Source organism: Rutidosis leptorrhynchoides, chromosome 2, assembly GCF_046630445.1.
Source record: "Rutidosis leptorrhynchoides isolate AG116_Rl617_1_P2 chromosome 2, CSIRO_AGI_Rlap_v1, whole genome shotgun sequence".
In the NCBI taxonomy this organism is placed as follows: domain Eukaryota; kingdom Viridiplantae; phylum Streptophyta; class Magnoliopsida; order Asterales; family Asteraceae; genus Rutidosis; species Rutidosis leptorrhynchoides.
The window spans coordinates 637,202,026-637,228,769 of record NC_092334.1 but is presented as its reverse complement, the minus strand read 5'-3'; positions in this window follow the sequence as shown (position 1 = coordinate 637,228,769).

The following is a 26,744-nucleotide window of genomic DNA, read 5'->3' as shown; positions in this document are numbered from 1 at the left end:
CCGATTCTTCTTCCGGTTCCGACTCTTCTTCCGGTTCCTCTTCGGGAACTTGTGAATCAGTCCACGAATCATTCCAATTTACATTTGACTCTTCATTATTATTAGGTGAGTCAATGGGACTCGTTCTAGAGGTAGACATCTATCACATAATATCAAACGCGTTAAGAGATTAATATATCACATAATATTCACATGTTAAAAATATATAGTTTCCAACAAAATTTGTTAAGCAATCATTTTTCAAGTAAACACAGTCGAAGTCCAGACTCACTAATGCATCCTAACAAACTCGATAAGACACACTAATGCAAAATTCTGGTTCTCTAAGACCAACGCTTGGATACAAACTGAAATGTCCCGTTCTTATTGATTAAAAACATTCCATATTAATTGATTTCGTTGCGAGGTTTTAACCTCTATATGAGACGTTTTTCAAAGACTGCATTCATTTTTAAAACAAACCATAACCTTTATTTCATAAATAAAGGTTTAAAAATCTTTACGTAGATTATCAAATAATGATAATCTAAAATATCCTGTTTACACACGACCATTACATAATGGTTTACAATGAAAATATGTTACATCGAAATCAGTTTCTTGAATGCAGTTTTTACACAATATCATACAAACATGGACTCCAAATCTTGTCCTTATTTTAGTATGCAACAGCGGAAGCTCTTAGTATTCACCTGAGAATAAACATGCTTTAAACGTCAACAAAAATGTTGGTGAGTTATAGGTTTAACCTATATATATCAAATCGTAACAATAGACCACAAGATTTCATATTTCAATACATATCCCATACATAGAGATAAAAATCATTCATATGGTGAACACCTGGTAACCGACATTAACAAGATGCATATATAAGAATATCCCCATCATTCCGGGACACCCTTCGGATATGATATAAATTTCGAAGTACTAAAGCATCCGGTACTTTGGATGGGGTTTGTTAGGCCCAATAGATCTATCTTTAGGATTCGCATCAATTAGGGTGTCTGTTCCCTAATTCTTAGATTACCAGACTTAATAAAAAGGGCATATTCGATTTCGATAATTCAACCATAGAATGTAGTTTCACGTACTTGTGTCTATTTTGTAAATCATTTATAAAACCTGCATGTATTCTCATCCCAAAAATATTAGATTTTAAAAGTGGGACTATAACTCACTTTCACAGATTTTTACTTCGTCGGGAAGTAAGACTTGGCCACTAGTTGATTCACGAACCTATAACAATATATACATATATATCAAAGTATGTTCAAAATATATTTACAACACTTTTAATATATTTTGATGTTTTAAGTTTATTAAGTCAGCTGTCCTCGTTAGTAACCTACAACTAGTTGTCCACAGTTAGATGTACAGAAATAAATCGATAAATATTATCTTGAATCAATCCATGACCCAGTGTATACGTATCTCAGTATTGATCACAACTCAAACTATATATATTTTGGAATCAACCTCAACCCTGTATAGCTAACTCCAACATTCACATATAGAGTGTCTATGGTTGTTCCGAAATATATATAGATGTGTCGACATGATAGGTTGAAACATTGTATACGTGTCTATGGTCTCTCAAGATTACATAATATACAATACAAGTTGATTAAGTTATGGTTGGTGAAATGTCCCGTTCTTATTGATTAAAAACGTTCCATATTAATTGATTTCGTTGCGAGGTTTTGACCTCTATATGAGACGTTTTTCAAAGACTGCATTCATTTTTAAAACAAACCATAACCTTTATTTCATAAATAAAGGTTTAAAAAGCTTTACGTAGATTATCAAATAATGATAATCTAAAATATCCTGTTTACACACGACCATTACATAATGGTTTACAATACAAATATGTTACAACAAAATAAGTTTCTTGAATGCAGTTTTTACACAATATCATACAAGCATGGACTCCAAATCTCGTCCTTATTTAAGTATGCGACAGCGGAAGCTCTTAATAATCACCTGAGAATAAACATGCTTAAAACGTCAACAAAAAATGTTGGTGAGTTATAGGTTTAACCTATATATATCAAATCATAGTAATAGACCACAAGATTTCATATTTCAATACACATCCCATACATAGAGATAAAAATCATTCATATGGTGAACACCTGGTAACCGACATTAACAAGATGCATATATAAGAATATCCCCATCATTCCGGGACACCCTTCGGATATGATATAAATTTCGAAGTACTAAAGCATCCGGTACTTTGGATGGGGTTTGTTAAGCCCAATAGATCTATCTTTAGGATTCGCGTCAATTAGGGTGTCTGTTCCCTAATTCTTAGATTACCAGACTTAATAAAAAGGGGCATATTCGATTTTGATAATTCAACCATAGAATGTAGTTTCACGTACTTGTGTCTATTTTGTAAATCATTTATAAAACCTGCATGTATTCTCATCCCAAAAATATTAGATTTGAAAAGTGGGACTATAACTCACTTTCACAGATTTTTACTTCGTCGGGAAGTAAGACTTGGCCACTGGTTGATTCACGAACCTATAACAATATATACATAAATATCAAAGTGTGTTCAAAATATATTTACAACACTTTTAATATATTTTGATGTTTTAAGTTTATTAAGTCAGCTGTCCTCGTTAGTAACCTACAACTAGTTGTCCACAGTTAGATGTATAGAAATAAATCGATAAATATTATCTTGAATCAATCCACGACCCAGTGTATACGTATCTCAGTATTGATCACAACTCAAACTATATATATTTTGGAATCAACCTCAACCCTGTATAGCTAACTCCAACATTCACATATAGAGTGTCTATGGTTGTTCCGAAATATATATAGATGTGTCGACATGATAGGTCGAAACATTGTATACGTGTCTATGGTATCTCAAGATTACATAATATACAATACAAGTTGATTAAGTTATGGTTGGAATAGATTTGTTACCAATTTTCACGTAGCTAAAATGAGAAAAATTATCCAATCTTGTTTTACCCATAACTTCTTCATTTTAAATCCGTTTTGAGTGAATCAAATTGATATGGTTTCATATTGAACTCTATTTTATGAATCTAAACAGAAAAGTATAGGTTTATAGTCGGAAAAATAAGTTACAAGTCGTTTTTGTAAAGGTAGTCATTTCAGTCGAAAGAACGACGTCTAGATGACCATTTTAGAAAACATACTTCCACTTTGAGTTTAACCATAATTTTTAGATATAGTTTCATGTTCATAATAAAAATCATTTTCCCAGAATAACAACTTTTAAATCAAAGTTTATCATAGTTTTTAATTAACTAACCCAAAACAGCCCGCGGTGTTACTACGACGGCGTAAATCCGGTTTTACGATGTTTTTCGTGTTTCCAGGTTTTAAATCATTAAGTTAGCATATCATATAGATATATAACATGTGTTTAGTTGATTTTAAAAGTCAAGTTAGAAGGATTAACTTTTATTTGCGAACAAGTTTAGAATTAACTAAACTATGTTCTAGTGATTACAAGTTTAAACCTTCGAATAAGATAGCTTTATATGTATGAATCGAATGATGTTATGAACATCATTACTACCTTAAGTTCCTTGGATAAACCTACTGGAAAAGATAAAAGTGGATCTAGCTTCAATGGATCCTTGGATGGCTCGAAGTTCTTGAAGAAGAATCATGACACGAAAACAAGTTCAAGTAAGATCATCACTTGAAATAAGATTGTTATAGTTATAGAAATTGAACCAAAGTTTAAACACTTGAAGATAGAACTTGAGAGAGATCAATTAGATGAAGAAAATTGAAGAATGAAAGTTTTTGTAGGTGTTTTTGGTCGTTGGTGTATGGATTAGATATAAAGGATATGTAATTTTGTTTTCATGTAAATAAGTCATGAATGATTACTCATATTTTTGTAATTTTATGAGATATTTCATGCTAGTTGCCAAATGATGGTTCCCACATGTGTTAGGTGACTCACATGGGCTGCTAAGAGCTGATCATTGGAGTGTATATACCAATAGTACATACATCTAAAAGCTGTGTATTGTACGAGTACGAATACGGGTGCATACGAGTAGAATTGTTGATGAAACTGAACGAGGATGTAATTGTAAGCATTTTTGTTAAGTAGAAGTATTTTGATAAGTGTCTTGAAGTCTTTCAAAAGTGTATGAATACATATTAAAACACTACATGTATATACATTTTAACTGAGTCGTTAAGTCATCGTTAGTCGTTACATGTAAATGTTGTTTTGAAACCTTTAGGTTAACGATCTTGTTGAATGTTGTTAACCCATTGTTTATTATAACAAATGAGATATTAAATTGTTATATTATCATGATATTATGATATATAATATATCTCAGTATGATGTATATACAGTTAAATGTCGTTACAACGATAATCGTTACATATATGTCGCGTTTCGAAATCATTAAGTTAGTAGTCTTATTTTTACATATGTATTTCATTGTTAATACACTTAATAATATATTTACTTATCATTTAACATAATTAACCAAGTGTATCAATATCTTAATATGATTCATATGTATCTAGTAAGACGTTGTTATAACGATAATCGTTATATATATCGTTTTCGAGTTTCTTAAATTAATAGTCTCATTTTTATGTATATAACTCATTGTTAAAATACCTAATGAGATACATACTTATAATAAAAACATGTTAACTATATATATAACCATATATATGTCATCGTATAGTTTTTACAAGTTTTAACGTTCGTGAATCACCGGTCAACTTGGGTGGTCAATTGTCTATATGAAACATATTTCAATTAATCAAGTCTTAACAAGTTTGATTGCTTAACATGTTGGAAACATTTAATCATGTAAATATCAATCTCAATTAATATATATAAACATGGAAAAGTTCGGGTCACTACAGTACCTACCCGTTAAATAAATTTCGTCCCGAAATTTTAAGCTGTTGAAGGTGTTGACGAGTCTTCTGGAAATAGATGCGGGTATTTCTTCTTCATCTGATCTTCACGCTCCCAGGTGAACTCGGGTCCTCTACGAGCATTCCATCGAACCTTAACAATTGGTATCTTGTTTTGCTTAAGTCTTTTAACCTCACGATCCATTATTTCGACGGGTTCTTCGATGAATTGAAGTTTTTCGTTGATTTGGATTTCATCTAACGGAATAGTGAGATCTTCTTTAGCAAAACATTTCTTCAAATTCGAGACGTGGAAAGTGTTATGTACAGCCGCGAGTTGTTGAGGTAACTCAAGTCTGTAAGCTACTGGTCCGACACGATCAATAATCTTGAATGGTCCAATATACCTTGGATTTAATTTCCCTCGTTTACCAAATCGAACAACGCCTTTCCAAGGTGCAACTTTAAGCATGACCATCTCTCCAATTTCAAATTCTATATCTTTTCTTTTAATGTCAGCGTAGCTCTTTTGTCGACTTTGGGCGGTTTTCAACCGTTGTTGAATTTGGATGATCTTCTCGGTAGTTTCTTGTATAATCTCCGGACCCGTAATCTGTCTATCCCCCACTTCACTCCAACAAATCGGAGACCTGCACTTTCTACCATAAAGTGCTTCAAACGGCGCCATCTCAATGCTTGAATGGTAGCTGTTGTTGTAGGAAAATTCTGCTAACGGTAGATGTCGATCCCAACTGTTTCCGAAATCAATAACACATGCTCGTAGCATGTATTCAAGCGTTTGTATCGTCCTTTCGCTCTGCCCATCAGTTTGTGGATGATAGGCAGTACTCATGTCTAGACGAGTTCCTAATGCTTGCTGTAATGTCTGCCAGAATCTTGAAATAAATCTGCCATCCCTATCAGAGATAATAGAGATTGGTATTCCATGTCTGGAGACGACTTCCTTCAAATACAGTCGTGCTAACTTCTCCATCTTGTCATCTTCTCTTATTGGCAGGAAGTGTGCTGATTTGGTGAGACGATCAACTATTACCCAAATAGTATCAAAACCACTTGCAGTCCTTGGCAATTTAGTGATGAAATCCATGGTAATGTTTTCCCATTTCCATTCCGGGATTTCGGGTTGTTGAAGTAGACCTGATGGTTTCTGATGCTCAGCTTTGACCTTAGAACACGTCAAACATTCTCCTACGTATTTAGCAACATCGGCTTTCATACCCGGCCACCAAAAATGTTTCTTGAGATCCTTGTACATCTTCCCCGTTTCAGGATGTATTGAGTATCTGGTTTTATGAGCTTCTCTAAGTACCATTTCTCTCATATCTCCAAATTTTGGTACCCAAATCCTTTCAGTCCTATACCGGGTTCCGTCTTCCCGAATATTAAGATGCTTCTCCGATCCTTTGGGTATTTCATCCTTTAAATTTCCCTCTTTTAAAACTCCTTGTTGCGCCTCCTTTATTTTAGTAGTAAGGTTATTATGAATCATTATATTCATAGATTTTACTCGAATGGGTTCTCTGTCCTTCCTGCTCAAGGCATCGGCTACCACATTTGCCTTCCTCGGGTGGTAACGAATCTCAAAGTCGTAATCATTCAATAATTCAATCCACCTACGCTGCCTCATATTCAGTTGTTTCTGATTAAATATGTGTTGAAGACTTTTGTGGTCGGTATATATAATACTTTTGACCCCATATAAGTAGTGCCTCCAAGTCTTTAATGCAAAAACAACCGCGCCTAATTCCAAATCATGCGTCGTATAATTTTGTTCGTGAATCTTCAATTGTCTAGACGCATAAGCAATCACCTTCGTCCATTGCATTAATACACAACCGAGACCTTGCTTTGATGCATCACAATAAATCACAAAATCATCATTCCCTTCAGGCAATGACAATATAGGTGCCGTAGTTAGCTTTTTCTTCAATAACTGAAACGCTTTCTCTTGTTCATCATTCCATTCAAATTTCTTCCCTTTATGCGTTAATGCAGTCAAGGGTTTTGCTATTCGGGAAAAGTCTTGGATGAACCTTCTGTAGTAACCAGCTAGTCCTAAAAACTGGCGTATGTGTTTCGGAGTTTTCGGGGTTTCCCACTTTTCAACAGTTTCTATCTTTGCCGGATCCACCTTAATACCTTCTTTGTTCACTATGTGACCGAGGAATTAAACTTCTTCCAACCAAAATGCACACTTTGAAAACTTAGCGTACAATTCTTCCTTCCTCAATACTTCTAACACCTTTCTCAAATGTTCACCGTGTTCTTGGTCATTCTTTGAGTAAATAAGTATGTCATCAATGAAAACAATGACAAACTTGTCAAGGTATGGGCCACACACTCGGTTCATAAGGTCCATGAACACAGCTGGTGCATTAGTTAAACCAAACGGCATGACCATAAACTCGTAATGACCGTAACGTGTTCTGAAAGCAGTCTTTGGAATATCATCTTCTTTCACCCGCATTTGATGATACCCGGAACGTAAGTCAATCTTTGAATAAACAGACGAGCCTTGTAGTTGATCAAATAAGTCATCGATTCTCGGTAGTGGGTAGCGGTTCTTGATGGTAAGTTTGTTCAACTCTCGGTAGTCGATACACAACCTGAATGTACCATCTTTCTTCTTGACAAACAAAACAGGAGCTCCCCACGGTGATGTGCTTGGTCGAATGAAACCACGCTCTAAAAGTTCTTGTAATTGGCTTTGTAGTTCTTTCATCTCGCTGGGTGCGAGTCTGTAAGGAGCACGAGCTATTGGTGCAGCTCCTGGTACAAGATCTATTTGAAATTCAACGGATCGATGTGGGGGTAATCCCGGTAATTCTTTCGGAAATACATCAGGAAATTCTTTTGCGACGGGAACATCATTGATGCTCTTTTCTTCAGTTTGTACTTTCTCGACGTGTGCTAGAACAGCATAGCAACCTTTTCTTATTAGTTTTTGTGCTTTCAAATTACTAATAAGATGTAGCTTCGTGTTGCCCTTTTCTCCGTACACCATTAAGGGTTTTCTTTTTTCTCGTATAATGCGAATTGCATTTTTGTAACAAACGATCTCCGCTTTCACTTCTTTCAACCAGTCCATACCGATTATCACATCAAAACTCCCTAACTCTATTGGTATCAAATCAATCTTAAATGTTTCGCTAACCAGTTTAATTTCTCGATTCCGACATATATTATCTGCTGAAATTAATTTACCATTTGCTAATTCGAGTAAAAATTTACTATCCAAAGGCGTCAATGGACAACTTAATTTAGCACAAAAATCTCTACTCATATAGCTTCTATCCGCACCCGAATCAAATAAAACGTAAGCAGATTTATTATCAATAAGAAACGTACCCGTAACAAGCTCCGGGTCTTCCTGTGCCTCTGCCGCATTAATATTGAAAACTCTTCCACGGCCTTGTCCATTCGTGTTCTCCTGGTTCGGGCAATTTCTAATAATGTGGCCCGGTTTTCCACATTTATAACAAACTACATTGGCATAACTTGCTCCGACACTACTTGCTCCGCCATTACTCATTCCGACACCATTTGTTCCTTTCGTTCTATTAACCCCTGGTCCGTAGACCTCACACTTCGCCGCGCTATGACCATTTCTTTTACACTTGTTGCAAAATTTGGTGCAGAACCCCGAGTGATTCTTTTCACACCTTTGGCATAGATGCTTCTGATTGTTGTTGTTGTTGCGGTTATTATTGTTGTTGGGATGATTGTTGTAGTTGTTGTTGTTGTTGTTGTTGTTGTTGTTGGGCCGTTTGTTGTAATTGCGATTGATGTTGCGATTTTTGGGATGATTGTTGCGATTATTGTTGTAATTGCTGTTGTTGTATTGGTGATTCTTATCACCGTTTTCCTCCCACTTTCTTTTGACTTGCTTCACATTGGCCTCTTCAGCAGTCTGTTCTTTAATTCTTTCTTCAATTTGGTTCACGAGTTTGTGAGCCATTCTACATGCCTGTTGTATGGAGGCGGGCTCGTGTGAACTTATATCTTCTTGGATTCTTTCCGGTAATCCTTTCACAAACGCGTCGATCTTCTCTTCCTCATCTTCGAATGCTCCCGGACACAATAGGCACAATTCTGTGAATCGTCTTTCGTACGTGGTAATATCAAATCCTTGGGTTCGTAACCCTCTAAGTTCTGTCTTGAGCTTATTGACCTCGGTTCTGGGACGGTACTTCTCGTTCATCAAGTGCTTGAATGCTGACCACGGTAGTGCGTACGCATCGTCTTGTCCCACTTGCTCTAGATAGGTATTCCACCATGTTAACGCAGAACCTGTGAAGGTATGCGTAGCGTACTTTACTTTGTCCTCTTCAGTACACTTACTTATGGAAAACACCGATTCGACCTTCTCGGTCCACCGTTTCAATCCGATCGGTCCTTCGGTTCCATCAAATTCCAAAGGTTTGCAGGCAGTGAATTCTTTGTAGGTGCATCCTACACGATTTCCTGTACTGCTAGATCCAAGGTTATTGTTGGTATGTAGCGCAGCCTGTACTGCGGCTATGTTTGAAGCTAGAAAAGTACGGAATTCCTCTTCATTCATATTCACGGTGTGTCGAGTAGTCGGTGCCATTTCCTTCAAAATAGTTAAATGGAACAAGTTAATCATACAGAATATTAAGAGTAGTTAATAGTATTTCGTAGCATAATATGAACTCATTTATAAAAGCTTTTTCTTCATATTAGCGTTTTATAAGTTTAAATTCGGGTAGTACCTACCCGTTAAGTTCATACTTAGTAGCTAATATACAATTCAACTACTACAATTCTATATGAAAAACTGATTATAATAATATTTCGCGTTCAAACTTTTATACAATATTTTACAAACTTACAATACCGCTTATTTTACATAAAGCATGAAATATAGCACACAATAACTTTGATACAAGATAGTTGTGAAGATAATTCTAGCTAGTACACAAGTCGTTCAGCAAAGGCAATAAAGACACGTAATTCATACGTCAAGAAACAAGTCATGCATTCTGGTTTTACTAGGACTACTTCCCATCCTTGGTCTTGTGCAACATAACCGTTATGGCCGTTGATAAGACAGCGTGTTGTAGCGTCGTCAAAGGGACGAGGGTTACGTAATGTCCAACAGTCCCGTAATAATCTAAAAACCTCATTTCTTACCCCAATTACCGACTCCGTCACTTGTGGAAACGTTTTGTTTAATAGTTGTAGCCCGATGTTCTTGTTCTCACTTTGGTGAGAAGCGAACATTACTAATCCGTAAGCATAACATGCTTCTTTATGTTGCATGTTAGCCGCTTTTTCTAAATCACGAAGTCCAATATTCGGATATATTGAGTCAAAATAATTTCTTAACCCGTTTCGTAAAATAGCATTTGGGTTCCCCGCAATATATGCGTCAAAGTAAACACATCGTAACTTATGGGTTTCCCAATGTGATATCCCCATCTTTCAAACGAAAGTCTCTTATAAACCAAGACATTCTTGGAACGTTCTTCGAATGTCTTACAAACTGATCTCGCCTTAAATAGTTGTGCCGAGGAATTCTGGCCGACTCTAGACAAGATTTCATCAATCATGTCTCCGGGTAGGTCTCTTAAAATATTGGGCTGTCTATCCATTTTGTATTTTTAAACTGAAAAATAGACAAGAGTTAGATTCATAAAAAAAATACTTATTAATACAAGCAATTTTTACAAATATCATAAAACATAAGCACACTATATTACATATATTACACCACACGAATACAACTATCTTATTCCGACTCGCTTGTTTCTTCTTCTTCGGTTTTGGTTCGTTTTGCCAAGTTTCTAGGGATATATGATGTTCCCCTAATACGAGCCGTAATTTTCCACATTGGTTTAGAAAAACCTGGTGGTTTAGAGGTTCCCGGGTCATTGTTACAACTTAAGGACTTCGGGGGTTGACGATACATATAAAGTTCATCGGGGTTGGAATTAGATTTCTCTATTTTTATGCCCTTTCCCTTATTATTTTCTTTTGCCTTTTTAAATTCAGTTGGGGTAATTTCTATAACATCATCGGAATTCTCGTCGGAATCCGATTCATCGGAGAATTGGTAATCCTCCCAATATTTTGCTTCCTTGGCGGAAACACCATTGGTCATAATTAACCTTGGTCGATTGGTTGAGGATTTTCTTTTACTTAACCGTTTTATTATTTGAGATGACCCGTCCCAATCCATAAGGACGAATACAATAACATATGATTACATCGCGAGGTATTTGACCTCTATATGATAAATTTTACAAACATTGCATTCGTTTTAAAAGAAAAGCTTTCATTTACATCGAAAGTTGACAGGCATGCATACCATTTCATAATATCCAAACTATAAATGACCTAATCTGTCATCTACTTAAATATAATCTTTAATGTACTTCAACGACTCGAATGCAACGTCTTTTGAAATATGTCATGAATGACTCCAAGTAATATCTTTAAAATCAGCTAATGCACAGCGGAAGATCTCTTTCAAACCTGAGAATAAACATACTTTCAAGTGTCAACCAAAAGGTTGGTGAGTTCATTAGTTTATCATAATCATTTATTTTCATCATTTTTATAGACCACAAGAATTTCATTTCCAGTTCTCTTAAATATACGTCCCATGCATAGAGACAAAAAAATAATCATTCATATGGTGAACACCTGGTAACCGACATTAACTAGATACATATAAGAATATCCCCTATCATTCCGGGATCCTCCTTCGGACATGATATAATTTCGAAGTACTAAAGCATCCGGTACTTTGGATGGGGTTTGTTAGGCCCAATAGATCTATCTTTAGGATTCGCGTCAATTAGGGTGTCTGTTCCCTAATTCTTAGATTACCAAACTTTAATAAAAAGGGGCATATTCGATTTCGATAATTCAACCATATAATGTAGTTTTGATTACTTGTGTCTATTTCGTAAAACACTTATAAAAGTTGCGCATGTATTCTCAGCCCAAAAATATAAAGGGTAAAAAGGCAAATGAAACTCACCATACTGTATTTTGTAGTAAAATACATATAACATCATTGAACAAGTGTAAGGTTGGCCTCGGATTCACGAACCTATATTAATTATATATATTTATATGTTGGTCAATATCCGTCTAATAATTTAGATTAAGTCATAGTGTACCACAATCCTAATGCTCGAGTCTAGTATGCAAAGGTCGACAAAAATTGGTTTGACTCGAAATGACTTCAAAAAAATTTATAAATGATTATTATATAATTTAAATATCGTCGTTTTATATTTTAAAATATTTTTAAAAGATTTAATAGAGTAAATAATATAATTCATTTATTAATAATTTTATATTAAAATATACTTTCATATGTCTTAAGTAGTAAAATTTATAGAGTTCGTTTAATATCATAAAAATATTGCGATAGATTCTATTGAGGTAATTATATAATTTGTATCACATTTTTATTTGATAAAATAGCATTGGTAATAATAATAAGTAGAAGTCGTATTATTTTGTATTAATAATTATAATAATTAAGTGTTAATAATCTTAGTTTTAATTATAATAATACTAAGGAATATAAATATTATAATAATGATAACCCTAGTAACTATTTTAATGATAATAATAATAATAATAATACTAATTATAATTTTAATAACAATAATAATAATTATTATTAATGATAATACCTTTTACTTATAATAATATTAATAATGATAATAATAATAATATTTAGTAAAAACTAGAACGACGATAATAATAATCATTTTTAATAACAATTCAAAAATTCAATTGACGATAACTTCTAATCCATCCGTCAAAACCATTTGGCATCTAAAGGAAAAGTTCATAATTTTTCGATAGCTTTCTAAGGACATGCATATCTTATACCTTATTTCATCCCTAGTATAACAACCTTTAAGATTCAACATAACTTATCTAAGGGTAATATCAAATATACAAGCATACACACTCCTATTTTCTCGAGCACTAGTCACGGATACACTATTAATATATAAAAATTAATTTAAGAGTACTCACGTATCAATATTGAGATTCAATATTGCAGGAAAGGTACGTAGACGCAACGGAGATGATGAATACTAGATTGACCTCACGAGCATACCCATGAACCATACCCATCACCTCCATAGCTATAACCCATAATTTCCTTAGCCCTATCCTACTCGAAAATCAGTTTTGAGATAATTTGCCCATGACCTCGTCGCAATATTTTATGTATAATACTAATAATAATAATACTACTAGTAATAAAATAAAATTAATAATAATAATAGTTTTAATCTCTATAATAATAATAATAATTATAATTATTATAAATATAATATGTATATAGAGAGAGAGTTTTGAGAGATCGAAGTGTAAAATGAATTTGGAAGCAAACATAGATCGAACTTTATAGCATTTTGGCCAACATTCTATCCTCATGCAATTGTGTTTTCCAGCTGTTATGCATTGAGAGTCCCTACCGACACTAGTATCTTAATATTACGTATGTTATATATAGATTTATAATTTATATATATTATATTTAATCTTTAGAATTAATTAAATATTATATTATATTTACGCTCATGGTAAAAATATAATTTTTACAAAAATGACGTGGTCGTGGTCTCACGACTTATGTACCACTTTCGGTTTTTCGGGCGCACTTTCGTACGTTTAGAAAATTAGCCTTTTACGTTTTGTGACTCGTACCCTTATTAATAATTAGACTTAAATTAATGAAAACTAACCCACTCAAAGTGTAATTTAATCCTTTGAGTGTTTTGGTCATTTACTTCTAAAAATCAATGTTTCGTTGTTTGTCAAAATGGACATTTTAAATGAAATGTTTTATGACTCAGTTACTATATGTATATTTTTATTTAAAATTGTGAATTTGTACTTAATAAATATTTTTGAAATATTTTAACTAATGATATAATATTTAGCTTTTCAAAACCAAATAGATTTCAAAATTCTTTTTAACTCGTTTTTAAATAATAGTAGTTATTGTACCAAATAATGTTTTTAATATGAAAACTAAATAGTTGATTTATCAAGGGACACGAGTTTATCAAAGTAAAGTACACCTTTGAAATTTAAACGGAAATGATTACTAACTTTTGACTAACTCTTGTTAATGACACTATTGTAAATCACTTTTACTAAATATTCCGAATACCGTTAAAAGGAAAGGTTCTCTAAATCAAAATGGACCTCTCAATTGAGACTCGTAATCATAGTTCAATGTATCCGATAATTCAATCATTTGATATTATCTTTTAATCTCGTCGATAAACTTACATCGAACAAATACGTTCATGTAAAGTATAATTCATTCAATACCTTGATAGCATCATAAAATTGATCTCATATCTTATATTCATAATAACTAATCCGTTCAATGTTTCATTAATATAACTCAACTTAAAATCAGACATATGTATATGTATGTATATATTTATTTACACATAATTGTTCGTGAATCGTTTGGCATGGTCAAAGGATATTTGATTACAGAAATATAGTTTCAAAACTTTCGAGACTCAACATTACAGATTTTGCTTATCGTGTCGGATATATATAAAGATTAAAGTTTAAATTTGATCGGAAATTTCCGGGTCATCACATTACCTACCCTTTAAAAGAAATTTCGTCCCGAAATTTAATCGAGGTCGTCATGGCTAACTAATAAAATGTTTTCATGACGAATATGAATCGATAATAGAGTTTTATCATAATTGAGTGATATAGATAAAACGATTTGTTTTTGTGAAGAGCACGAATGAAGCTATCACTTAAGAGTGAAAATGAATAAATGCAGGTTTGACCTAACAGGTGGCGTAGTCAAGATTGATTTCCGGAATTTAAGGAATTTAGAAGAAAATCTCCATAATAAGATTTGATTCGTCGGTAATTAAGGAGATTAGGATCCTCTTTGGTTATACGCGATAATCTGCTTCGATTGCTCTGTCTATAAATCCACCCCCTTCGTTTCCTTACAACTCACACCTTCTATTCTTTCTTCCTCAATTCATACCTTAAAGCATTCGTTAATATGCTCCATCCCATCCTGATCCTTGATATCCTTTTAACGTTCATATCTGTCATTCTTCTTTTTAATCTGCCACCAGAAGAATCTATTTACTTTTACTATACTCTAGGGTTTATAGTGTTTTTAGTTCTCCCGTGTCTTTATATTGCTATATGCATTGACATCTACGGTTTATAATTTACGGGTGGTTGTTGGGTTTTATATCTTCCCTTATACTTCGATGTCCCTGCTTCTGTCTTCTATAATCATTGTCATCCACAGTTAATGTTCTCTTCTATTTGCTGCGGTTTATACCCCAATTTCTGTTTCGGAGCTTTGTCCTTTCGTTTCTTCTTCTTGCGATTAAGTAGCTCTTGTAATGGTCCGGAATTCGTATGTATGGATTTCAGAAGGAATATAGTAATTGTTCTAAGAAGGAAAGGGTAATGGTAAATCCTGATTTGTTAAATTACCAGAATACCCTGGAAAGGACCGAATCATCAAGAAATATTTTCTTGATATGTTTAGAGATTAGATAGAATGTAAGAGTTATGTAAATGGTACATGATGACGGTATGTTCTGTGAATCATCACATCCATTAGAAACTCAGCATGAATTACTGTAATATAATGACGTTGATCAAGTGTCATTATATTATACTAACTCATGCATCAGTTCCCAACACTACTTCAAAAACATTCATATTCAAATTTTTCAGAATTTAGAAACTAACACAGTTTCTTTTATGTTGCAGATATTACGGAGAGATAAATGATACTTGATAAGAATAGTTGTGAAAATATCTCCAAAGATATGGAGAATATGTATAATGGAAGATACGAAGATATCTTATAATATTTAAGATATGATGATGATGAAGAATATCTGTCTGTGAAGGTTTAGAATAAGAAGTAAGGTGTTTGCTAACGAGTTCTGCAGACACTGAATCATTTGAATCCTTTGAAGGCAGATTCAGTCTCTGTGATTTATCCACAGCTTCCTTCATACTTTGCTCAATCCGTTTTTTCAGTACCAAATCCTTTCTTTTTCTGAGCTTTACCAACTCACTATCTTCTATCATCAAACTTTTGACCATTTAGACCATCTACCATTTTTATGTTTCCTTTTATAATATCTGAATCACTGGTTATCAATTCGAGATGGGTTCAGAAGAATCGTGTTTTAGATGATTAAATGCTGGTGGTAATATGGTGAAATATGAAAGGTTCCCCAGTAATAATGACGAAAGGGCAACGTATCTATCGGGATTATAATAAGACTGGTCCGACTGAAAAGTCGAAGTTGACTTGATGAAGCTGTGACAAAATTGGCTACTTTGAAGAAATGTTGTTTTTGCTAATAAATGATAAAGGAATCGACGCGGTTACGTGTTGAACTTTGGTTTCGAGAGTTTTTCAGGTACAAGACTTCGGGTAATGTGTGGTTGGATCATCATCTCGATTGTCCATTACTTGAAGTGTCTAAAAATTTAAAGGGTTTTAAATGAAGATTGTCATTGTCAATATCCAAAGGATGAAATCGTCATGAATCTCGATTGATTCTCCAATCCTTCTAAGTGTTACGAATAAGAGTGATTTCCTATCACAGTTTTGAAGTCAATGTATAACTTTGAAATACATAAGAATCTAAGAGCGATGATTTCGTTTATATCTCGAATTGAATTCTGAATTTTCAAAATCAGAATATGTAATCAGATTCGAATGAATATGATTGTTTTGATTTCTATAGAAGAATGTATATTATTGTGAAAGTAGGGAGTATAGTTGATGATTGTTAAATCAGAATTGAAGAATGTAATACATTAATTGTGAATATCTCGCGGGTATTACCTACCCGTTAAAAAAATTTCACAGATAATATTTTGAACAAGAATTTTCATTACAGTCTTTATGAAAGTATATGTGGGTATATTTTCTTCAGATATAATACAAATTCAATGAGTTAATATCCTATTAAACTCATTTGATTTCTGGCTTGAATTAGAAATGGATAATCTCTAAAACATTAGAGATTACATAATCTTCGCGGAGTATTTCACTAATGTACTTAATACTTTAGTACTTATTCTTATAGATATTTCCTTAGTGAATCATGCTGATGCTCATAGAACTCTTGCTAACTTCACAAGATACGAATGTTGTTTTCCAGTAAGTTTCGAATATACCAAGAATGAAAGTGTAAAATCAATCATGTTATTGAATGATATACTTGATTTATTATGAACCGGAGTTCATTAAATTGAAACAGAGATTGTAGTTAACGATGATTAAGTTGTTAATGAAGGATGTACATCATAAGATATTAGTAATATGAATTTAAACGAGTAGTATCTACTCTTTTTCAATTCATACTTAATAGCCTAGTACAAAAAGATTTATTATAATTCCAGAATTCATATATATAAAATATATAATAATTCTTCAGAAGGAATGAGTTAATACTATATAACTCGTTGATACCACATACTCGTTGTTGATTCGTAATGATTTCCACAGTGATTCTTGAACTGATGGGATTTGTGATGTCATAGGTGTTGCTGATTCGGACGATGCTGACATTACTGACTATACTGGTGATGCTAACGGTACTGTTACTGCTGATGATACTTCCGGTAACTGCTAATGATGCTTGTATAACCATCCTTGTTAGGGTTTCGATTCTTCCTTGACTCACTTTGGTTCAGTCATCTGATTTAGGGTTAGGGTGGAAATAGATAATCTCTAAGACTTTAGAGATTACATAATCGCCGTAGAATATTCCTCCGATGAAGTTATGAATCAATACTTCATTGTTTGTTGTTGTTGGTACTCCTTGGTATCTATGATGCGTGTGACGTTGATATCCGAGGTATAGATTATGATGTTGAGGCGTGTGATGCGAATGTGATTGTTGATGGTGGTAATGGTACTGTTGGTAATAATGATGATGATACCGTCGATGCCGGTGATGCTGCTGATGTTTAGGGTATCGAGGTTTGCGATGCTGATGTTACTGGCAGTACTGATTATGCTGCTGGTGCTGCTGATGGTGTTTGTAATCCTTGTACCATAAGCTCTAAAGCCGTCACGCGAGCACGAAGTTCGTTAACTTCTGCTAGTATACCGGAATGATTGTCGGTTGGGATAAGCGGATAAATAAAATATAGAATTTGATGTAGTATATAATCGTGACGAGATACTCTGGAAATGAGAGAGAAAATGGTTTCACGAACAGGTTCGCCAGTAAGTGCTTCAGGTTCTTCGCCAATAGGGCAATTTGGTGGATGGAAAGGATCACCTTCTTCTTGTCTCCAATGATTGAGGAGGCTACGAACCCATCCCCACTTCATCCAGAATAGATGATGACTGATTGGTTGATCCATTCCGGTCACACTATTTTCGGAGCTCGAATGGAAATCCATATCGGCATAGCTGTCGGAATCTGAGGAGTTCGAACTGGTTGAGGGATCCATCTCGTATGATTAGGGGAAGAAGTTTTGGTATAAAGTAGGTTGTAGAATTTAGATTTGGTATTCTTCAATTACATAATTTGCATATGTATATATAATATCCAAAATCCCATAAATTACGGAGAATCTTTGAAAGATGTTAGTCAAAGTTCACAGTAATAGATACGCTAAGATATTTATTAGCAGATATGCTAAGATGTGAATTTCGTCTATACGCTGTTATGCAATAAATGCAGGAAAACGCGTCTAAACTTAAGATGATAAGTAGGTAATTTCCTAAGGATGATAAGTAGATGATTTCCGACTAAAAATGATAAGCAAAACTTTTGACATACAGACACGGTCGAAGTCCAGACTCATTAATGCATCCTAACAACTATCAGTAAGACACACTAATGCAAGACCTGGTTCGCTAAGACCACCGCTCTGATACCACATGAGATGACCCGTCCCAATCCATAAGGACGAATACAATAACATATGATTACATCGCGAGGTATTTGACCTCTATATGATAAATTTTACAAACATTGCATTCGTTTTAAAAGAAAAGCTTTCATTTACATCGAAAGTTGACAGGCATGCATACCATTTCATAATATCCAAACTATAAATGACCTAATCTGTCATCTACTTAAATATAATCTTTAATGTACTTCAACGACTCGAATGCAACGTCTTTTGAAATATGTCATGAATGACTCCAAGTAATATCTTTAAAATCAGCTAATGCACAGCGGAAGATCTCTTTCAAACCTGAGAATAAACATACTTTCAAGTGTCAACCAAAAGGTTGGTGAGTTCATTAGTTTATCATAATCATTTATTTTCATCATTTTTATAGACCACAAGAATTTCATTTCCAGTTCTCTTAAATATACGTCCCATGCATAGAGACAAAAAAATAATCATTCATATGGTGAACACCTGGTAACCGACATTAACTAGATACATATAAGAATATCCCCTATCATTCCGGGATCCTCCTTCGGACATGATATAATTTCGAAGTACTAAAGCATCCGGTACTTTGGATGGGGTTTGTTAGGCCCAATAGATCTATCTTTAGGATTCGCGTCAATTAGGGTGTCTGTTCCCTAATTCTTAGATTACCAAACTTTAATAAAAAGGGGCATATTCGATTTCGATAATTCAACCATATAATGTAGTTTTGATTACTTGTGTCTATTTCGTAAAACACTTATAAAAGTTGCGCATGTATTCTCAGCCCAAAAATATAAAGGGTAAAAAGGCAAATGAAACTCACCATACTGTATTTTGTAGTAAAATACATATAACATCATTGAACAAGTGTAAGGTTGGCCTCGGATTCACGAACCTATATTAATTATATATATTTATATGTTGGTCAATATCCGTCTAATAATTTAGATTAAGTCATAGTGTACCACAATCCTAATGCTCGAGTCTAGTATGCAAAGGTCGACAAAAATTGGTTTGACTCGAAATGACTTCAAAAAAATTTATAAATGATTATTATATAATTTAAATATCGTCGTTTTATATTTTAAAATATTTTTAAAAGATTTAATAGAGTAAATAATATAATTCATTTATTAATAATTTTATATTAAAATATACTTTCATATGTCTTAAGTAGTAAAATTTATAGAGTTCGTTTAATATCATAAAAATATTGCGATAGATTCTATTGAGGTAATTATATAATTTGTATCACATTTTTATTTGATAAAATAGCATTGGTAATAATAATAAGTAGAAGTCGTATTATTTTGTATTAATAATTATAATAATTAAGTGTTAATAATCTTAGTTTTAATTATAATAATACTAAGGAATATAAATATTATAATAATGATAACCCTAGTAACTATTTTAATGATAATAATAATAATAATACTAATTATAATTTTAATAACAATAATAATAATTATTATTAATGATAATACCTTTTACTTATAATAATATTAATAATGATAATAATAATAATATTTAGTAAAAACTAGAACGACGATAATAATAATCATTTTTAATAACAATTCAAAAATTCAATTGACGATAACTTCTAATCCATCCGTCAAAACCATTTGGCATCTAAAGGAAAAGTTCATAATTTTTCGATAGCTTTCTAAGGACATGCATATCTTATACCTTATTTCATCCCTAGTATAACAACCTTTAAGATTCAACATAACTTATCTAAGGGTAATATCAAATATACAAGCATACACACTCCTATTTTCTCGAGCACTAGTCAGGGATACACTATTAATATATAAAAATTAATTTAAGAGTACTCACGTATCAATATTGAGATTCAATATTGCAGGAAAGGTACGTAGACGCAACGGAGATGATGAATACTAGATTGACCTCACGAGCATACCCATGAACCATACCCATCACCTCCATAGCTATAACCCATAATTTCCTTAGCCCTATCCTACTCGAAAATCAGTTTTGAGATAATTTGCCCATGACCTCGTCGCAATATTTTATGTATAATACTAATAATAATAATACTACTAGTAATAAAATAAAATTAATAATAATAATAGTTTTAATCTCTATAATAATAATAATAATTATAATTATTATAAATATAATATGTATATAGAGAGAGAGTTTTGAGAGATCGAAGTGTAAAATGAATTTGGAAGCAAACATAGATCGAACTTTATAGCATTTTGGCCAACATTCTATCCTCATGCAATTGTGTTTTCCAGCTGTTATGCATTGAGAGTCCCTACCGACACTAGTATCTTAATATTACGTATGTTATATATATATTTATAATTTATATATATTATATTTAATCTTTAGAATTAATTAAATCTTATATTATATTTACGCTCATGGTAAAAATATAATTTTTACAAAAATGACGTGGTCGTGGTCTCACGACTTATGTACCACTTTCGGTTTTTCGGGCGCACTTTCGTACGTTTAGAAAATTAGCCTTTTACGTTTTGTGACTCGTACCCTTATTAATAATTAGACTTAAATTAATGAAAACTAACCCACTCAAAGTGTAATTTAATCCTTTGAGTGTTTTGGTCATTTACTTCTAAAAATCAATGTTTCGTTGTTTGTCAAAATGGACATTTTAAATGAAATGTTTTATGACTCAGTTACTATATGTATATTTTTATTTAAAATTGTGAATTTGTACTTAATAAATATTTTTGAAATATTTTAACTAATGATATAATATTTAGCTTTTCAAAACCAAATAGATTTCAAAATTCTTTTTAACTCGTTTTTAAATAATAGTAGTTATTGTACCAAATAATGTTTTTAATATGAAAACTAAATAGTTGATTTATCAAGGGACACGAGTTTATCAAAGTAAAGTACACCTTTGAAATTTAAACGGAAATGATTACTAACTTTTGACTAACTCTTGTTAATGACACTATTGTAAATCACTTTTACTAAATATTCCGAATACCGTTAAAAGGAAAGGTTCTCTAAATCAAAATGGACCTCTCAATTGAGACTCGTAATCATAGTTCAATGTATCCGATAATTCAATCATTTGATATTATCTTTTAATCTCGTCGATAAACTTACATCGAACAAATACGTTCATGTAAAGTATAATTCATTCAATACCTTGATAGCATCATAAAATTGATCTCATATCTTATATTCATAATAACTAATCCGTTCAATGTTTCATTAATATAACTCAACTTAAAATCAGACATATGTATATGTATGTATATATTTATTTACACATAATTGTTCGTGAATCGTTTGGCATGGTCAAAGGATATTTGATTACAGAAATATAGTTTCAAAACTTTCGAGACTCAACATTACAGATTTTGCTTATCGTGTCGGATATATATAAAGATTAAAGTTTAAATTTGATCGGAAATTTCCGGGTCATCACATTATTTCCCCCACCGGTTCTATTTCTTCATCTGGTTCCGATTCTTCTTCCGGTTCCGATTCTTCTTTCGGTTCCGACTCTTCTTCCGGTTCCTCTTCGGGAACTTGTGAATCAGTCCACGAATCATTCCAATTTACATTTGACTCTTCATTATTATTAGGTGAGTCAATGGGACTTGTTCTAGAGGTAGACATCTATCACATAATATCAAACACGTTAAGAGATTAATATATCACATAATATTCACATGTTAAAAATATATAGTTTCCAACAAAATTTGTTAAGCAATCATTTTTCAACTAAACACGGTCGAAGTCCAGACTCACTAATGCATCCTAACAAACTCGATAAGACACACTAATGCAAAATTCTGGTTCTCTAAGACCAACGCTCGGATACCAACTGAAATGTCCCGTTCTTATTGATTAAAAACGTTCCATATTAATTGATTTCGTTGCGAGGTTTTGACCTCTATATGAGACGTTTTTCAAAGACTGCATTCATTTTTAAAACAAACCATAACCTTTATTTCATAAATAAAGGTTTAAAAAGCTTTACGTAGATTATCAAATAATGATAATCTAAAATATCCTGTTTACACACGACCATTACATAATGGTTTACAATACAAATATGTTACAACAAAATAAGTTTCTTGAATGCAGTTTTTACACAATATCATACAAGCATGGACTCCAAATCTCGTCCTTATTTAAGTATGCGACAGCGGAAGCTCTTAATAATCACCTGAGAATAAACATGCTTAAAACGTCAACAAAAAATGTTGGTGAGTTATAGGTTTAACCTATATATATCAAATCATAGTAATAGACCACAAGATTTCATATTTCAATACACATCCCATACATAGAGATAAAAATCATTCATATGGTGAACACCTGGTAACCGACATTAACAAGATGCATATATAAGAATATCCCCATCATTCCGGGACACCCTTCGGATATGATATAAATTTCGAAGTACTAAAGCATCCGGTACTTTGGATGGGGTTTGTTAAGCCCAATAGATCTATCTTTAGGATTCGCGTCAATTAGGGTATCTGTTCCCTAATTCTTAGATTACCAGACTTAATAAAAAGGGGCATATTCGATTTTGATAATTCAACCATAGAATGTAGTTTCACGTACTTGTGTCTATTTTGTAAATCATTTATAAAACCTGCATGTATTCTCATCCCAAAAATATTAGATTTGAAAAGTGGGACTATAACTCACTTTCACAGATTTTTACTTCGTCGGGAAGTAAGACTTGGCCACTGGTTGATTCACGAACCTATAACAATATATACATAAATATCAAAGTGTGTTCAAAATATATTTACAACACTTTTAATATATTTTGATGTTTTAAGTTTATTAAGTCAGCTGTCCTCGTTAGTAACCTACAACTAGTTGTCCACAGTTAGATGTATAGAAATAAATCGATAAATATTATCTTGAATCAATCCACGACCCAGTGTATACGTATCTCAGTATTGATCACAACTCAAACTATATATATTTTGGAATCAACCTGAACCCTGTATAGCTAACTCCAACATTCACATATAGAGTGTCTATGGTTGTTCCGAAATATATATAGATGTGTCGACATGATAGGTCGAAACATTGTATACGTGTCTATGGTATCTCAAGATTACATAATATACAATACAAGTTGATTAAGTTATGGTTGGAATAGATTTGTTACCAATTTTCACGTAGCTAAAATGAGAAAAATTATCCAATCTTGTTTTACCCATAACTTCTTCATTTTAAATCCGTTTTGAGTGAATCAAATTGCTATGGTTTCATATTGAACTCTATTTTATGAATCTAAACAGAAAAGTATAGGTTTATAGTCGGAAAAATAAGTTACAAGTCGTTTTTGTAAAGGTAGTCATTTCAGTCGAAAGAACGACGTCTAGATGACCATTTTAGAAAACATACTTCCACTTTGAGTTTAACCATAATTTTTGGATATAGTTTCATGTTCATAATAAAAATCATTTTCCCAGAATAACAACTTTTAAATCAAAGTTTATCATAGTTTTTAATTAACTAACCCAAAACAGCCCGCGGTGTTACTACGACGGCGTAAATCCGGTTTTACGATGTTTTTCGTGTTTCCAGGTTTTAAATCATTAAGTTAGCATATCATATAGATATATAACATGTGTTTAGTTGATTTTAAAAGTCAAGTTAGAAGGATTAACTTTTATTTGCGAACAAGTTTAGAATTAACTAAACTATGTTCTAGTGATTACAAGTTTAAACCTTCGAATAAGATAGCTTTATATGTATGAATCGAATGATGTTATGAACATCATTACTACCTTAAGTTCCTTGGATAAACCTACTGGAAAAGATAAAAGTGGATCTAGCTTCAATGGATCCTTGGATGGCTCGAAGTTCTTGAAGCAGAATCATGACACGAAAACAAGTTCAAGTAAGATCATCACTTGAAATAAGATTGTTATAGTTATAGAAATTGAACCAAAGTTTGAATATGATTATTACCTTGTATTAGAATGATAACCTACTGTAAGAAACAAAGATTTCTTGAGGTTGGATGATCACCTTACAAGATTGGAAGTGAGCTAGCAAACTTGAAAGTATTCTTGATTTTATGAAACTAGAACTTTTGGAATTTATGAAGAACACTTAGAACTTGAAGATAGAACTTGAGAGAGATCAATTAGATGAATAAAATTGAAGAATGAAAGTGTTTGTAGGTGTTTTTGGTCGTTGGTGTATGGATTAGATATAAAGGATATGTAATTTTGTTTTCATGTAAATAAGTCATGAATGATTACTCATATTTTTGTAATTTTATGAGATATTTCATGCTAGTTGCCAAATGATGGTTCCCACATGTGTTAGGTGACTCACATGGGCTGCTAAGAGCTGATCATTGGAGTGTATATACCAATAGTACATACATCTAAAAGCTGTGTATTGTACGAGTACGAATACGGGTGCATACGAGTAGAATTGTTGATGAAACTGAACGAGGATGTAATTGTAAGCATTTTTGTTAAGTAGAAGTATTTTGATAAGTGTCTTGAAGTCTTTCAAAAGTGTATGAATACATATTAAAACACTACATGTATATACATTTTAACTGAGTCGTTAAGTCATCGTTAGTCGTTACATGTAAATGTTGTTTTGAAACCTTTAGGTTAACGATCTTGTTGAATGTTGTTAACCCATTGTTTATTATAACAAATGAGATATTAAATTGTTATATTATCATGATATTATGATATATAATATATCTCAGTATGATGTATATACAGTTAAATGTCGTTACAACGATAATCGTTACATATATGTCGCGTTTCGAAATCATTAAGTTAGTAGTCTTATTTTTACATATGTATTTCATTGTTAATACACTTAATAATATATTTACTTATCATTTAACATAATTAACCAAGTGTATCAATATCTTAATATGATTCATATGTATCTAGTAAGACGTTGTTATAACGATAATCGTTATATATATCGTTTTCGAGTTTCTTAAATTAATAGTCTCATTTTTATGTATATAACTCATTGTTAAAATACCTAATGAGATACATACTTATAATAAAAACATGTTAACTATATATATAACCATATATATGTCATCGTATAGTTTTTACAAGTTTTAACGTTCGTGAATCACCGGTCAACTTGGGTGGTCAATTGTCTATATGAAACATATTTCAATTAATCAAGTCTTAACAAGTTTGATTGCTTAACATGTTGGAAACATTTAATCATGTAAATATCAATCTCAATTAATATATATAAACATGGAAAAGTTCGGGTCACTACAGTTGGAATATATTTGTTACCAATTTTCACGTAGCTAAAATGAGAAAAATTATCCAATCTTGTTTTACCCATAACTTATTCATTTTAATTCCGTTTTGAGTGAATCAAATTGCTATGGTTTCATATTGAACTCTATTTTATGAATATATATAGAAAAAGTATATGTTTATAGTCAGAAAAATAAGTTACAAGTCATTTTTGTAAAGGTAGTCATTTCAGTCGAAAGAACGACGTCTAGATGACCATTTTAGAAAACATACTTCCACTTTGAGTTTAACCATAATTTTTGGATATAGTTTCATGTTCATAATAAAAATCATTTTCTCAGAATAACAACTTTTAAATCAAAGTTTGTCATAGTTTTTAATTAACTAACCCAAAACAGCCCGCGGTGTTACTACGACGGCGTAAATCGGGTTTTACGGTGTTTTTCGTGTTTCCAGGTTTTAAATCATTAAGTTATCATATCATATAGATATAGAACATGTGTTTAGTTGATTTTAAAAGTCAAGTTAGAAGGATTAACTTTTATTTGCGAACAAGTTTAGAATTAACTAAACTATGTTCTAGTGATTACAAGTTTAAACCTTCGAATAAGATAGCTTTATATGTAT